General features: G+C 40.2%; 2 pseudogenes; one reads left to right on the top strand and one right to left on the bottom strand.

Annotated features, from left to right (window-relative positions):
• Positions 1-10376, bottom strand: part of LOC114034175 — a 25565-nt pseudogene extending 15189 nt beyond the window's left edge.
• On the top strand, positions 10375-14146 carry LOC114034073 (annotated as a pseudogene).
• The last annotated feature ends 2247 nt before the right edge of the window (positions 14147-16393 follow it).

Raw genomic sequence — 16393 nt, 5'->3', positions numbered from 1 at the left:
ACACACACACACACACACACACACACACACACACACACACACACACACAAACAAATATTCTCTCTCTCTCTTTCTCTCTCTCCCCCCCTTTTTTTTTGCTAAGGACTTAGGGGTTAGCTGGAGGATTCCTATCAAACTCCATTGGACTGCTTCATACCCAAAAGTACAACCTACCCCATTCCTAATTCATAATTCTGGGTTATGTATTGCCCTCTGTGTATATCTACCTGGTTCCAGTTTCTTGATATCCCTTCTTTCCTCCTTCACCCTCCTCCCTGCAAGGACCCTCCCCCCAAAATTGTGTTAGGCATGTACAATGTGTGTCATATAGGCTTCCTGACTTGGGGAGTCCAGTAGCCCTTAGAGAGAAGATTTGGCTTTCCCTTGCCTTTGCAATAAGCATCAATCAACAACCTTTTTTAAAACTAAACATTTTTTCAATTAACAAGTATTGTTTTCTCTCTCGCCTATCTCCTTTCTTCCACTGGAAAAAAAGGGGAAAAAAAGAAAAACATAACCCTTAAAAACATTACAAATATGCACAGTCAAGCAAAGCAAATTCCCATACTGGCCAGGTCAAAAAAATGTGTGTCTCATTCTGCATATTTGTTCCACTACTTCTCTTTCAGAAGATGGCTGGCATTCTTTATCATTGGTCTTCTGGAATGAAGGCAATAATTATTCATTTTGTCTTCTGTGGTCCAATCACTGTGTTAGTATGGTGATACAAAGACAGAAGATGAAATAGCCCACACCCTTGAGGAGTTTATATCTAATTGGGAGAGATGTATCTAAATAAGTTTAAAAATATGTACAAAATAAATACAAGCTAATTTGTGAGAGGAAGGCCTTAGGTGTGCCTGAAGTTCTAGTGTAGAAGTATAGGCTGAATATTTTACCTCAATTCATAGGCTTATAGGATAATAGAGTCCAATCCCCTCATTTTACTCCCCTGATATTTTATTCAATACATTCATCTATTTAGCATTTTGAAGGAAGAGGAGCTAGGTGACATAAACTTTGCTCTGTATATCACTGTGATGGCACCAGATCTCTTGTTATTACAGACATACAAAATGAGCTGGATGTGGTCTTGGAAGATGAAGAACCTGAAGTCTGGAGAGGCTGACCGACCTCCTTAAGCTTATACTAGTAGGAAATGTCAGAGTTAAGATTAAAACCAGAGTCCTTTAACTCAAATCATTTCATTTCATTTTAATTCAACTAAGCTCAAGAAATAGTCATTAAGTGCCTACTACAATTATCCCTTCCACATTGTGACTTTCCTTATCAAGGTTTCACTATATCATAGGTTAGCATAAGAGATTAAATGGGAATTTTGGGGGAGTTTTGCAGAAGCTCCAGACGACACACAACACAGAAAAAGTTTAGAAACTCAGAAATGCATAAAATATATGTATTGTATAATATCAACATATTTTCTCTTTTGATATCATAATAATTTAGACTTCTCTGGGATGAAGGTAGGGCCAAAAAGTTTTGTGATGATTTACAGATTGCAGGGGTTGGGGGTGCCACCCTCCTGATCCCCAAGATGCAGAAGAGATAACTGTATATGCCTGGTGCTGGAGCAATAAAGGTTTTAAATGATGTCATCCATGCCCTCCAGGGAGTGGCAGCATGTTTGAAGTCAGGAGGTAACTGGGTTTGATTCTCAATTCTAACACTCACTAGCTAAGTGACCTCAAACAAATCACCTAACCTCTCTGAACCTCCTTTTCCTTATCTGCAAGACTGGGACATTGTAACACTTGCAGTACTTTCCTCACTGGGTTGTTGTGAGAATCAAAAGAGATAATTGTTTGTTAAAAGCTTTGTAAGCCTTAAAATCGTAATGGCTTTCATTGCTCTTTTTTCTGTGCATTGCCACAAGGCTGATTCTTTTGAGACCTTGATGTCTGATGACTTGCATCATAGAATCATGATACTGACTGAAATTACTCATATTAACAATAAGTTTACTCATATAATCTCAAAGCCTGTGGTTCTATGACCTTGAGTGTCTAAGTACATTTTTCTCCTTACCCTGTCCATTCCCCTCTTCAGTGAAAATTTCCCTCCTATTCATCTAGATTAGATTGCTGAGAAGCCATAGATAGAGTCAGGAAAACTGAGGTTCCATGTCTGCGACAAAGACTAGCTGTATGACTGTGGGCAAGCTACTTAGCCTTTCACCTTCTCCAGGCTCCTTTCTAAGGCTGTTAAAGAAAAGTGGCTGATCCACTTCAGGGGAGAAAGCTTTCACACTGGGAACTACTTATATAGGAGAACCCCCCTGCCTCAGATCCAGAACCAAAGAAAAAGTATCATTATTGTTGTTGTTCAGGTGTATCTGACCCTTTGTGACCCCATTTGGGGTTTTCTGAGCAAAGATACTGAAGTGGTTTGCCATTTCTTTCTCCAGCTCATTTTACCGATGAAGAAATTGAGACTTGCCCAGAGTCATACAGTGTCTGAAGTCTAATTTGAACCCAAATCTTCCTGACTCCAGGGCCAGTACTCTATCCACTGCATCTCTTAACTGTCCTGTTATCAATATTAAAGCTAATATTTTCAGCTATTTTTTTTTTGGTGAGGCAATTGGGGTTAAGTGACTAGCCTCAGGTCACACAGTTAGTGTCAAGTCTCTAAGGCCAGATTTGAACTCAGGTCCTGCTGACTCCAGGGCCAGAACTCTAACTTCTACGCCACCTATCTGCCCCTTTTCAGCTAAATTCTTGTTGGAAAACCTTACAGAATGAACACTCTTTTAATACTACAATGGTAACCTCTCAGCTGGTCCTGGCCTCATGATGGGGATGTAGCTCCATATAGACTGATGTGGATTACTAACCCTGATAACTGCCCCTTTAGGAACAAGGCAGAAGCAGTTTCTTGAAAAACTGGGTTGAAGTGAGGCACTTAGCAGACCAGAATGTTGTGTAAAGGGCAGGGATGGAGATATGATTGTAATTCTATTTGAATTTGGTGGGGGTGCATTTTCTTATTTGTAGGGTCAGTGAGGACCCAACTGGAATATTCCTTCCCATCAAATCACTTATATAACCTGCCACATAACCACATCTGGGGTTCCATTATTAACAAATTCGTACATGTTTTCCTGATTGAAAACTCAATAGTGGTCTGCTTAGAGATAATGTAAATTTTCCATCATGTGGGTTTTTTCCATCTGAGGAGGCAACATACTTTACATAGGTCAAAGTTTAGTTGTCTCACAGCCTAAGAAAATACTAGAAATTAAGTACTGTCTATAGTGTTCCTGACCTCAGCCTGTAATTATGTAAAGCTGTTCCTAAGCATACTGGTAACTTTCCACTTTACCCTAGCCTGGAATTCTCCCTTCTTGAGCTGGCTGTCCTTTCAGCACCAGTCAGGAAATGGAAAAATGATAGCAAAACCCAGCTTCAGAGATGTTTTTCATATTTAATACAGTTCTCATACTTAAGCCCAACTTTCTCCAGCACAACTTAATCCTATTCCCTTTAGATTGATCACTAGAGAAGATATTTCACATGCAGATATAATGCAGTTATCACTAGTCTTAATTTCAGAGGGGCTGGTGGTGAAGCATCCCTCCTCCCTCTCAAAAGAGAAGTGGTGGCCTGTAGGTTCTGCATGATTTGTTTTGCTTAATCATACATCTTTGTTACCATGCGGAAGGATGGTCGTTGGAAAGTGACAAGAATTAGTAGAGTATGAATTTTTAAATTATTTTAAAAGAAATGTAATATGGCAAATATTTTTCCCCAGGATCTATCTCTGAACTACTACCTGAACAATATACATTGTATCAGAGGGAGGGGGCCAAGACTAGGGTAAAAACATTAAATATTTTCCCTGTAACATCTGTCACACACCTTTAAGCTGAAAGCTATTGCTAGAATTGTTTTCCTCTATGTGAATATACTGTTTTATTGCTCTACAGATCATAGATGCTTTTTTCTCTCCCTTTATCTGTAAACTCATGATTTTCAGACTCATTCATTCACTCACTCAATCAATAAACATTTATTAGGTGCCCACTATATTCTAGGAACTGTGGTATTAGAAAAAGAGGCAAAAGACAGTCCCTGCCCTTAAGGAGCTTCAATCTAATGACAAGAATATAGGTCCTGTACTGGAGAAGTAGAGTAGTAGAATTATAGAATGTTCAGACATTGAGAGAGATCCTAAGGACAATCTAAAGTCCAACTCCTGCAGGAAGGCTTATGGCTTATGGTGGGAGAAACTTGAAGTCATAAGAAGTGCATACCATTAGCTATGTGACATTGTACAAAGTTACTTACCACTTACTTTCTTGATCTATATGTAGCACATGCATTGGGGCTACTTCCTGACCCACACTCACACTGGCAGTTAGTTAGTCAATCAATCAGTCAATAAACATTTATTAAGCACCTACTATGTGCCAAGCACTTTGCTAAGTGCTGGGGATACAAAGAAAGGCAAAAGATGGCCCCTGCTCTCAAGGAGCTCAAATTTAATGGAGGAAACAACAGGCAAATGATTATATACAAACTAGCTATATAAAGGATAAATTGAAAGTAATGATGAGAGGGAAGGCACTAGCATTAAGGGGAACTGAGAAGAACTTCCTATAGAAGATGGGATTTTAGGAAGGAAGCCTGGGAAACCAGGAGGTAGAGATGTAGAGGGAGAGCCTTTCTTGCTCAAGGGACAATCAAAGAAAATGCCTGGAGGAGGGAGATAGAGTGTCTTATTTGTGGAATAGCAAAAAGGCCAGTATCACTAGATCTAAGAATATGTGACAGAATATGTGAGAATAAGTAAGGCCAGTTAGTTCCCCAGAAAGCAACTGGACACTTCTCCCCTCAGGGATTTAAGGGACACTGGGAGATTGGGGGGGATTGTTTTTAGTAGTATATATAGCTCATATATATGAGCAGCCCCCTCACTCTGACATCCTGTGTGCTTCACTCATTGATAATCATTTTGTTTTAATAAGCTAGCTAGATAATTTAGCTTTTAGAAACAAGTGGTTACTGGCATGCTATAGTAAGATTAGTTGGTACAAAATATTTCCCCAAATTAGGAATACACTCTAACACAAGTAGATTTGGAGTCCGGAAAAAAAAATTGGGCTAACGCTTAGAGAACATTTTAGGGAAAAGAGGATAAATCACAGTACCTGGTTACTAGAAGTCTTTTCCTCCCCTGCACACCTCCTGAAGTGTTCCTTAGGCATGGGGTAGCTTTCTGTTGGGATCTGTATAGTGTTGAACCTTCCTTTCCTCTGCTTGTCTAGTTTGTCCTTGTCTTCTGATGGGGCCACTGCTATCAGCTGCTACCATTGCTGCTCTGGTCCTAATCCTGGGATGCTGCTGGAAAAGTCCAAATCCTCTGGACCTTTTGAAGTTTCCAGGTTCTTCTTCTGGAAGGGGTAGGGGTAGGGAGGGAGCAGGCAGAACAAGGCAGAACCTCTTCTCCTCCACAGCCAATAGAATGGCTCTCTCCTCTGTGCCTCCAGAACCTTTAATGCCCATGTCTGAACTAGTTTGACATTTTTAAAGGATCCCATGGGATGTGACCAAGTCTCTCCACTTGATTAACTAGGTTGTTCATATTTAGGTAAAAACCTTTGATTGCTTCACTCATAAGAGGTGTTCTTATCCAACAAAGGTATAATGGATAGAATATCTTATCATTTACTCTGAGAGTAGGGAGTTTGGTTGACTTACTTAATCGTACCACTCTCCTCTCTTATGTGTAAAATTCGAATAATAACACCTATCCTGCCTTCTTCATAGGGCTTTTGAGAGAATCAAATGAAAGCCATGTGGGAAAGTGCTATGCAAGTATAGGATATTATGTATGTTATTTTACAAATCAATCACTCAAGCCAGCATTTATTAAGCATAGACTATATGACAGGCACTGGGAATATAATATAAAGAAGGAGGCAATCCCTATTCTCAGGAAGCTTACATTCTAACAGGGCAGACAACAAACAAATATGTAAGTATATAATGAATAAATATAATAAGAATAAATACAAGGTAGTTAAACATAAGGTGGTATGGGAAGGAGAATAGTAAACTGAGGCCAATGGAGATTGTTACTCGCTCACAGTTAAAAAGTTAGTTAGTGGCTGGGTTACTTCCTCTAGTACCATGCCTTACAGTACGCTGAATGAAATTTAGATGTAGAAGGACAGGACTTAGAATTTGAGTGTCAACTCATATGACAGCAGCATCAAATTCTCCATCATCCCTTGCCTAAAGGAGGGTTAGTGGCCAGTGAATAGAGCACTAGCCTGGAATCAGGAAGACCTGAGTTCAAATCCAGCCTCAGACACTTACTAGCTGTGTGATCCTGGGCAAATCACTTAACCCTGTTTGCCTCAGTTCTCTCAACTGTAAAATGAGATAATAATATTAGCTACCTTCCAGGGTTGTTGTGAGGTTCAAATGACATAATATTTGTAAAAAGAAAAAAAAAGCATTTAGGATTGTGTCTGGTGTTGTATAAATGCTAATTCTTTTCCCCTTCCCAAGGTGGCCCAGTGGATAGAGCACAAGGCCTGGAATCAGGAAGACTTAACCTCAAATCCAGCCTTAGATACTTACTAGCTGTGTGATCCAAGGCAAGTCACTTAACCCTATTTACCTCAGTTTCCTCATCTGTGAAATAAGCTGGAGAAGGAAGTGGCAAACCACTTTAGAGTCAGACATGATGGAAAATGACTAAACAGTAGGAGTCTATAGTGTGCTTCATGCAACCACATTATCACAGAGGCCTAGAGAATATCCTGAATAATACTAATAATACTATGAGAGAATTAATCTTTCCCTATCTGATATATAGGGAAACTGAGTCCCAGAGATGTTGAGAGATTTGCCCAAGAACACATAGCTTGTTAAGTGGTAAAGCAGGAATTAGAATCCAGGTGTCCTGATTCTCAATCCAGATTTCTTGACTTACTTCTAGCAAACTATAATAGCAAGAGCTCTGGACTTAGGGTTAGGAAAACTAGTCTTGAATCCCAGCGCTTATACTTGATAATAGGGAAATCAATAAACATTTCTGACTCAGTTTCTTCATCTGTAAAACGTCCTTTTGCACAGACTGATTATATGCCTTAGATACACTTCTGCTTTACCTCCAGCTCTTAGAATTTCTAGCTTTCTTCCAGATTTAGCTCAAGTAACATCTCCTACGTGAGGCTTTTCCTGATTGTTCCCAATTGTTAGGGACTTTCTCCACATTTTATGTTTATTCTCTCTTGTGGTCCCTCTCTCTCTCCTTCCTTTCCTCTTCCCTCCTCCTCTCTCTTTCTCTGTGTCTCTCCATACACACATTTAACATATATGCACATATATGTGTACACATAGATACATATACACATGTAAAAACACACATATGTACATATGTATGTATATGTTTTGGTCAGATCTCTGATTTCATTGGTGTAGGGAGCTACAAGGCAAGAATTATTGAACATCTCTTAGAAAGAATTGCCTGGGGCACTAGAGTTAAGTAACCTACCCAGATTACACAGTTAGTATGTACCAGATAGGATTTGAACCCAGGTTGTCCTGACTCCAAGTCAGCACTCTATCCATGTTGTTGTTCAGTCATTTTTCAGTCATGACTGACTCTTCATGACCCCATTTGGGGTTTTCTTGGCAAATATATGAGAGTGCTTTGTCCTTTCCTTCTCCAATTCATTTTACAGATGAGAAAACTGAGACAAACAAAGTTAAGTGACTTGCTCCAGGTTACACAGCTAGTAAGTGTCTGAAGTCAGATTTGAATTCAGGAAGAGGAGTCTTCCTCACTCCAGGCTGGGTGTTCTATCTACTGTGCCACTTAGCTGCCCCGCTCTATCCGTACCGCCTCTCTTTACTTTATATATGCTTTGTATTCACTTCTCTGTGTACATATCTTTCAACCTTCTGCCATCCCTTACCCCACCCCAGGTAAAGATTTTAAAGACAGAGATTATTTTGCTTTCTATCTTTGTATCTCCAGTATCTAGCACTGAGTAGGTATTTGATAATTGCTTATTGAGTGATGGATGGATGAATGGATGATGGAAATGGGGAAAGTAACATGAATACTACCTACTTTACAGGGTTTTGATGAGGAAAATTCTCTGTAAATCCATGGTGCTATAGAAACGTGAGCTGTTATGCAATAATATTTTGTAGACATTTCTTTGGATCTTTCAAAGTAGATAAGGTCTAAAGAACGAAGCTGATATTTTCAAAACTTTTGATATTGGATGTAAATTGTTGACAGAATCAGCAGCAGAATAAAAAAAAGAGGATGTGCATGTTTTGAATAATTTGTAGATAGAAGAAAAGCGTAATCCTAGAAGGAAACTTATAATGTAATTTGGCAAATGATTGGCAGTGCTGATGGGCAGGTGTGATGGGGAATGAAGGGTCTGTTGGGAGTGTGTCCATGCATGTACACAGGGATGGACCCTAGTGTGTCAGGATAGATTACACTCTGGGGCTCACATTATCTTTCCTGATACTCAGGTTATGTCTGTGTACCTCCAGGGATGTTGAGAAAATGAATGAATGAAGACCATTCTTCAACTTTGGAATACTCTGGCCATATGAGACGTGATACGAGGCAGTTCTTGTTTTGTCTAATTCATGAGATCTTAGAGATCACCCAAGTCCAGATGCTGAAACTAAGTCTAGAAAGAGACTTACCTAAGCCCCTCTTCCTGAGCACTCACCATCTTGATGTTAACCTAAGTATGGGCCCTGGATTAGCCTAGAGCACTATAGTTTAGAACTTCTGAGGTCAAGAGATTTGCCAGTCTCAGTCTCCTCAGTAGTTGGGCTAATAAATATGCATTACCATGCCTTGCCACTGAGCAGTTTTAAAATCAAATAAATTAATTTCTCATTGTTGAATTTCAGTTACCAGCAACTCAGTAGAGGAGGTATTTGTTTGGGTTGGAGGTGGGAAAGTCAAAGGGAAAGACAATGAAAGCATTACTTATGAAATTTTATTTTATGAGTGACTACCTTCTTTGCCTACTTGAGGTCAATCCTGAGTAGGATGATTCAGTTACATCATTCAACATTTTGCCTTTACTTCTTTTTCATGTTTCAGGTTCTATTTTCATTATTTATGTACAAGTCATTTCGCTGCTATTGGCCTATGAACTACTTGAGAGTGTTGTTTGTGTCTCTTTTTCTCTTCTTTGAGGCAGTATGGCACAATCGTGAGATAAATTTGGAGTTAGAGAACCTGGATTCAGATTCTGACACTGCCACTTAGTGTATGTGTAACCTTAGACAAATCACTTGCTCTCTCTGTGCTTAAGTCTTCTTATGTGTAACATGAGGACTGTTGTTTGGTAATTTCAATTGTGTCCAACTCTTTATCCCATTTGAGGATTTCTTGGCAAAGACACTGGAGTGTTTTGTCACTTCCTTCTCCAGCTCATTTTACAGATGAGGAAACTGAGACCAACAGGGTTAAGTGACTTGCCCAAGGTCACACAGCTAGTAAGTGTCTGAGGCCAGATTTGAACTTAGGAAGATGAGTCTTCCTGACTCCAGATCTGGTGCTCTATCCACTGCACCACCTAGCAGCACAAAATGAGGATTAGAGAACCTCTAAGGTCCTTTCTAGCTCTCAGTTTCTGATCCCCTCTTCTCAGATGCCTCAGTTTCTTCACCTATAAAATGAAGGGCAATAATATCTTTAGTGTCCACCTCAGAGGGTAATTGTGAAACTCAAATGAGATATGTGTGAACCTCAAGTGCTTTGTAAACCTTGAAGACATAAATAAGTATCAGCAGCGATGGGGGTGATAATGAGGGAGAGGGATTCTAGGATATGAGCTATTCCAGAGGAATATAGGCTCTTGCAGATCCTACCAAGATGGGAAGCCTTTCTTTCCATGTTGACCCATGAGTGGATTGCGTTTCTGTCATGTGAGGATGTGCACAGTTACACTCAAAGAGATTTGTCACAAGAAAGAAGACTGCCAGTTAATGATTTGGATTTTTTTGGGGGGGAGGAGGAGCATCCAGAGCATGCTGACCCATGAAAAAGATCTGAATAAATATTTGCTAAAATGAAATGAAATTGTATGGACCAGGAGGTGGGAATCTAGTCTGAGAACCCTGGTTTCTGATATAAACATTTGCTTGAGGACCCAGGTAGTATCAGAGAAAGTTCGTTATCTTCCCAATAATTCAGGAGCAGGAGGAACCCAGTGTTGCAGCTCTGGAATCCATGAACATCATTCTCTGCCCCTATGGCTCCCTAATTTGTTCAGTGCCTTACCTTAGCTGACAGGTTACCACTCACACCTACCTCACTGCAACCCTCCTGTGACCATGGATGAATAAGCTAGCCATGGCGATAGAAGCAGCAGCAGGCACCAGCTACAGTCAGATGATCGTTAGTGAGCCAGATCACTCTTGGTAGCAGGTTGCTACTTGTAGAGGAGTAAAGTGGAAATTGTATTAAAGAATGATCCCTGGGGAAGAAAGAATGGTGGTTGTGCATATTTGGTTCTGATTTGTTCATTTTCCTCAGGGGGAAAAATGTTGCCATTATCCTGGTCCCAAAAGGAGCAGTGGACTGGGTGGGGGTGTGAGGCTCTCCCAACTATAATCCACCCACTGACCATGCCCCAGCAGGTGCCATTGGGCCCAGCAGGTGGTCACTGGGCAGGTGCCCCAGGGAACCCTTCCCCCACAACCTCCTTATAAATGCTGTCTTCTCCCTCCTATCTGGAAGTTTTTCTTCTATCCCACTCCCATGAGAGAAACCAGAACCCCTATTCCACTCTTATTCTTGGCCCTCTCTCTTCTTCTCATTAGTCATGCACTAATTCTTCCAGCCCCTTTGATTTCAGGGCTGACACAGTCACTCACACTGCTAGGATGAATACCACCTACAATACCTCAAGTTAGATTGAAGCATATGGGGGTTGTATATCTGCCCTTTCACTATATAAAGACCATGGTGCCTTATCACCTACCTTGCACCATATTGTACCTTGTCATCTGCCCTCCAGTTCACTAGATATTACTATCTGCCTTATAGCTATGCCGTCCTGTTCCCTAGGCATTGCTATTTTACCTAATGATAGACCCTAAGGAGCAGAAGGACTTTCCATCCACCTTGTAACTGTACAATCTTTTATGTGAAGTCTGTCTCATATAGTGAGCTCCTTAAGAACAGGGACTGTGTCATTTGGCATATAATAAATCATTTATAAATTCTTTTTATTCATTCATTCATTCATAACCAAGAAACACTAGCATTGGGAATTGTAGTGCATGTATTTAGTTAGTTGTTTGGAGCTATGTATTAGCTCCCTCATACTTTCTTCTAAAGAACTGTGTTAAATTAAGACACAGCTCTGTGATGAGTGGATGCATGTCTCCCTGTGTGTCTGCGGGGTTAAGTGCCAGTGTGTGCATAGCCTTCACAAACCTTTCAGAATGCTCCTACACCTTCAGCTTCCTCTCCAGCTTTCTGACTTGGGGTCTGTTTCTTCCTTATCCTCCTTTCTTTTCTGGGGTCAAGGTGTGCTTTCTCACCTTGTCTATTATATAATCACCCTCTCAAGTGACTGCTCAACTCAGCATTCCCCTCCTAACTTACCTACTGACTAGGGGAGACATTTTTGTTTTCTTGTTTGTATATTAAGCCAACAACATGAATAAACAAAGTAATATGCAGTGAAATCTCTGGGTGCAATAAGTGAATTTGTTTTGTCCAGAGTTAACTAGGGGAAGAGGGTAAATCATAAATGAGAAGTTGTGTGGTACTTTCTATGCTCCCAAGCTGAAATTCCTTTTAAACTCCACTGTTCTTCCAGTGAAGCTATATGACTTCAAAGGATGGAATACCATGCTTTCCAAATAATCAGTTTCATTAACTAAGGAATGATCACTAATGGAAAGATAACAACTAACATTTATATAGCTCTGGCTCTATAATAGAGATTATTTTATATACATTATTATATGCATTCTACTATATATACATTTTGTCATTTGAACCTCATATCAATGCTGTGTGATTAGTGCTATTATTATTCTCATTCTACAGATGAGGAAACTGGGGCTGACATAGGTTATGTGCCTTGCCCAGGATGACATTAATAGAAAGTATGAGGAGGGAATCAAATCTGTCTTCCTGACTCCAAATTCATCACTCTGTAAATGCATCAACAATTAATAATGACTTGTGCATGTAGCGGGGGTATAGAATATACATGGAAATAATAATAGAACATACATGGAATGGGTCTGGAGGGGCCATCTGATAGAATGTGAACTGAGCCAAATACCAGTTCCACAATGAACGCACATGGCCAGTAGCAAAGAAGCCTATTTATCTCATTCAATAGCAAAATGAAAATCAGAGAAAGTATACATAAGAGAACATATACCAGACAATATAGAGTGAAGGAGCTGTCCCACTGGGGCAAGATAAGCTCAGTTTAACCAAGAGAGTCCTAGATCTTACCCAAGGGGACGTCCCCAAGGGCTCTACTGTAGGAAGCTGGGGATAGGGATATGATGGAGACTGCCAGACTTCCCAGAGTCTTTTCCTTCAGCAACTGAAGTGGGGTTGACATCTTCCATCTTCCCTCTCAAAGCTGGAAGCCAGAAACTCCCAAAGTAACTGCAACAGCCTCGATCTTAAAGAGAACTGAAGACCTTTCCTCTCTCCCACTCTTGCCAATTCCACCATGCCCCTCATACAGGCACAGAGCATTGATCTACACCAATAAGGAGAGAGTCCCATACCAATGGGCTTTGGGACTGGGGTTACATAGTGAATATTTCAGTTGTAGAAATTTAAGGTCTGGTTCACCAAGCAACACTGAGGGCTGTGTATAGAGTTGATTACAAAGACACTCACACAATAAAGCAAGGGAATTCCAGTGACTCTCTCCAAGACCAAACAGCAAATCCTCTGTTTGGTGGCCAGTGTTCTTAATAACCCAGCCACCTCCTACTTTTCCAGTGTTCTTACACTTTATAGCACCACACATATGCTTGGACCCAGGGACACTGGCCTTCTTACTGTTTCGTGAATAAGACACTCATCTTTCAGCTCTGGGTATTTTCTCTGGCTGTTGCCCATGCCTGGAAGGCTCTCCCTCCCTATTTTCATCTACTGACTTCCTTGCCTTTGAACTCCAACTAAAACCCCACTACTACAGGAACCCTTTCCCAACCCCTTGTAATCCTAGTGCCTTCCCTTTGTTAATTATTTCCAATTTATCTTGTATATAGCTTGTTTGAATATATTTGTTTTTTTATTCTTTCCCCTCATTAAATTGTGAACTCTTTGAGAAAAATTGCCTTTGGCCAATTTTTTTTGTATACTTAGCACTTAGTGCAGTGCCTGGCATATAGTAAGTGATTAATAAATATTAATTGATTCATGCGTCCATGGAGCCTTGAGAAAATGGCAGCGGCTCTATCTGTGTTTTGCTATTTCTCATAGTGGTTATAAAACATTCTTCCATATATTTTGATTTTGTGTGTCAAACTTTTTATACAGCATATAACAGGCATTTCTCTTTGATTTGATCTGCTAACAACATATGTGTGTGTGTGTGTGTGTGTATTCACACAGATATACAAACAAACAAAAACATTGTAAATCAGATTTTTTTCCTCTAAGAGAAAGATGTTCAAAAACAGTGACTTTATTTATTGGTATTCTTAGCACTATCTTCTATTCTCTTAATATTACATTTTTCACTTTCAATCACTTTATTACAACATAATCCTTTTAAATCTTACTCCATATTTTTGGGCTTCTGGGAGGTACTCTGGATTATGGGAGTTACAGATTTCACTCTTAATGTCTCTTTCATGGGCTTCAAATGCCTTCTTTTGTTGGTGTCTTCTTCTAATGTCTTTCAGCTATTGATGGATGCTTAGAGAAGAATTATGTCAATATTACTCAACAAATTTCCCTATGCCAGCTTAAGTTAATTGCCTTATTGGCTATGGGGAGTTCAGAGGGCAGAGTAACAGGATAGAATCTTGATATATTTCTGGTTCTACTCTACCTCACCCTAAAACTTGTAAACTTTTCTTTAGGGCATCTGAGAACTTTCAGATGAACTTTACAGATATTGTTAACATGACTAAGTTATGGGTTGACAGGCAACCACCAAAAGACAGCGCTCAGAAGCAACTGATCTGTGTTCTATTTGTCAGGCTATGTTCTAGCAGGAAAGGGAACAAGCATTTATTAAGCACTTAAGTGCTGTGCTATGCATTTTACAAATTCTATCTCATTTGATCCTCCTAACACCATCAAATGTAACACTATTATCCCCATTTTATAGTTGAGGAAACTGAGGCAGGCTGTGGTTATGTGACTTGCCCAGGCTCACACAGCAAGTAAGTATTTAAGGCCAAATTTGAACTAATGTCTCTTCTGGGTCCAAGCTCAGTGCTTGATACACTGAGCCACATAGATGTCACTTCCAGAAGCTTGTTCTCATGTGCCAGCATATGTTTTCTGACAAAGGTATCACATTAAGGTTTAACAGAAAGAAAACATCAGCTTTGCAGAATTGTTTTTTGTGTGAACAGATGGAAACATGGGACCACTTCATAATGTCTTAAAATGTGTTATATCTTGTTGCTGCTTTAAAAAAAGGAAAGGAAAGGAAAGGAAGGGAAGGAAAAAAGAAACTGGGAGGTAGAACTGATAAGACTTGAGACTGATGAGATATTGGTAGGGCTGGGGAGTGAGGAAGAGTCCAGGAACCTCTGCACCGGAATAAGTATTTGTCAAGTACCTGGTATATCCAAGATACTGTGCTAGGCCTGAGGCAAGGGGGTGGAGGTGGGGTGTGGTCATTCATAGACTTTAGACTAAGCACAGAAAGTCCTGATCAATTTAGATATCCTTGAAAGTCACTGCATGAACTGGAGTGACCTTATACAGAAGGTAGCATCAGAATGGTTAAGGAAGCTTGGTCACATTCTATGGGTTTTTGTATATAATAACAGACCAACTCAGGATACAAGAATTCAAACCAGTTTGGTGGTAGAAACCTACCTGGCCAAGCCTCTGAGAAGGAATTGTTTGGAGGAGAGCATTTGTCATCAGCCTCAGTCTATCTCATCTCTCCATTTTGTCTTTACCAAAGAAGCGCTTTTATGAATTTTGGACAGCCAGAAGATTTGGGGAATTCTTGTCCTAGAAGCATCCCTGGAACATGTGATAGCAGTGTCTACCTCACATGAGGAGCAGCTGTGATGAGGAAATGCATCTGCCTTAATCTTCAAGGCTCTAAAAAAGGAAGTTTTAACCAGAGGTCCATGGGCAGATTTCAGAAGATCTGTGAATTGAAATTTTCACTAACCTCTAACTGAAATTTATCATTTCCTTTAATTATGAATGCAGGAAACAAACATAATTCTGAGAAGGAATCCATGAGCTTTACCAGACCGTATGACACATATAAAAATTAAAAAGCCTTTCTCTACAAGAAAATCTACCCAATAAATGCCTAAGGGGAACACCTTGAGGATTCCTATAAAAGCACTTCCAGGAGCTGTGAGTTACCTTTTGCCACCTCTGTTCGACACGTGAGCTCTAAGTTTGAAGCCACTTTTCCCTGGATTCTGTAAATACTGGTGGAAGAGGTCACAGCCATTGTGTGTGGAGTGTGTTTTGTACAAACTACCATATAAGCGTCATCCAGAATTTCCTTGAATACCTTCTGTCATAAGAAGAAAAAGGAGGAGGAGGAGGAAGAGTGGGAGGAGGAGAACAATAACGACAGCAACAGCACTTAGCATGTGCCAGGCACTGTGCTGAGCCTTTTAACAATTATCTCATTTGATCCTAGGAGGTAGGTGCTATCATTATCCCCCATTTTAGAGATGTGGAAATGGAGGTGAACAGAAATTAAGTGTATTACCCAGAGTCACACAGTTAGTGTCTGATGATCACATTTGAACTGAAGTCATCCTGCACTCTATCCACTGAGGTACCAGGCATTTCCACTTATTAAGAAGTACTTACTTTACGCGGACCTGACGTCTGCTTCCCTGCTGCTTTGCCATATTGGTCTGGTTGGATTCTTTGGAGCCAGTAGAGTTGGTACCTTTCTAGCTCCCATTACAGTTGTAAAAAAAAAAATAGTAGAGGGCCAGATAAGAGAGGCAGGAAAGCCTTGGATGGCCTCAGTGAGTCAACTGTCTTAATCGTGGGAGAAACATCTAGAAGTGCTTTTGTGGCTTTGTTGCTCTGTGGGCAATAGTTTCACCACATTTTCTTCTGGACCTTTTCAAAGGGTTTTCTCATTCATTGCGACATTGGTTGCAATCAGTTTAGGCAGTTTGTATAATCCTCCTAATCCCTGTGAATGTCT

Source organism: Vombatus ursinus, unplaced genomic scaffold (assembly GCF_900497805.2).
Source record: "Vombatus ursinus unplaced genomic scaffold, bare-nosed wombat genome assembly UNPS02000255.1, whole genome shotgun sequence".
Taxonomy (NCBI): Eukaryota; Metazoa; Chordata; class Mammalia; order Diprotodontia; family Vombatidae; genus Vombatus; species Vombatus ursinus.
This window is presented reverse-complemented; position numbering and strand designations above follow the sequence as displayed.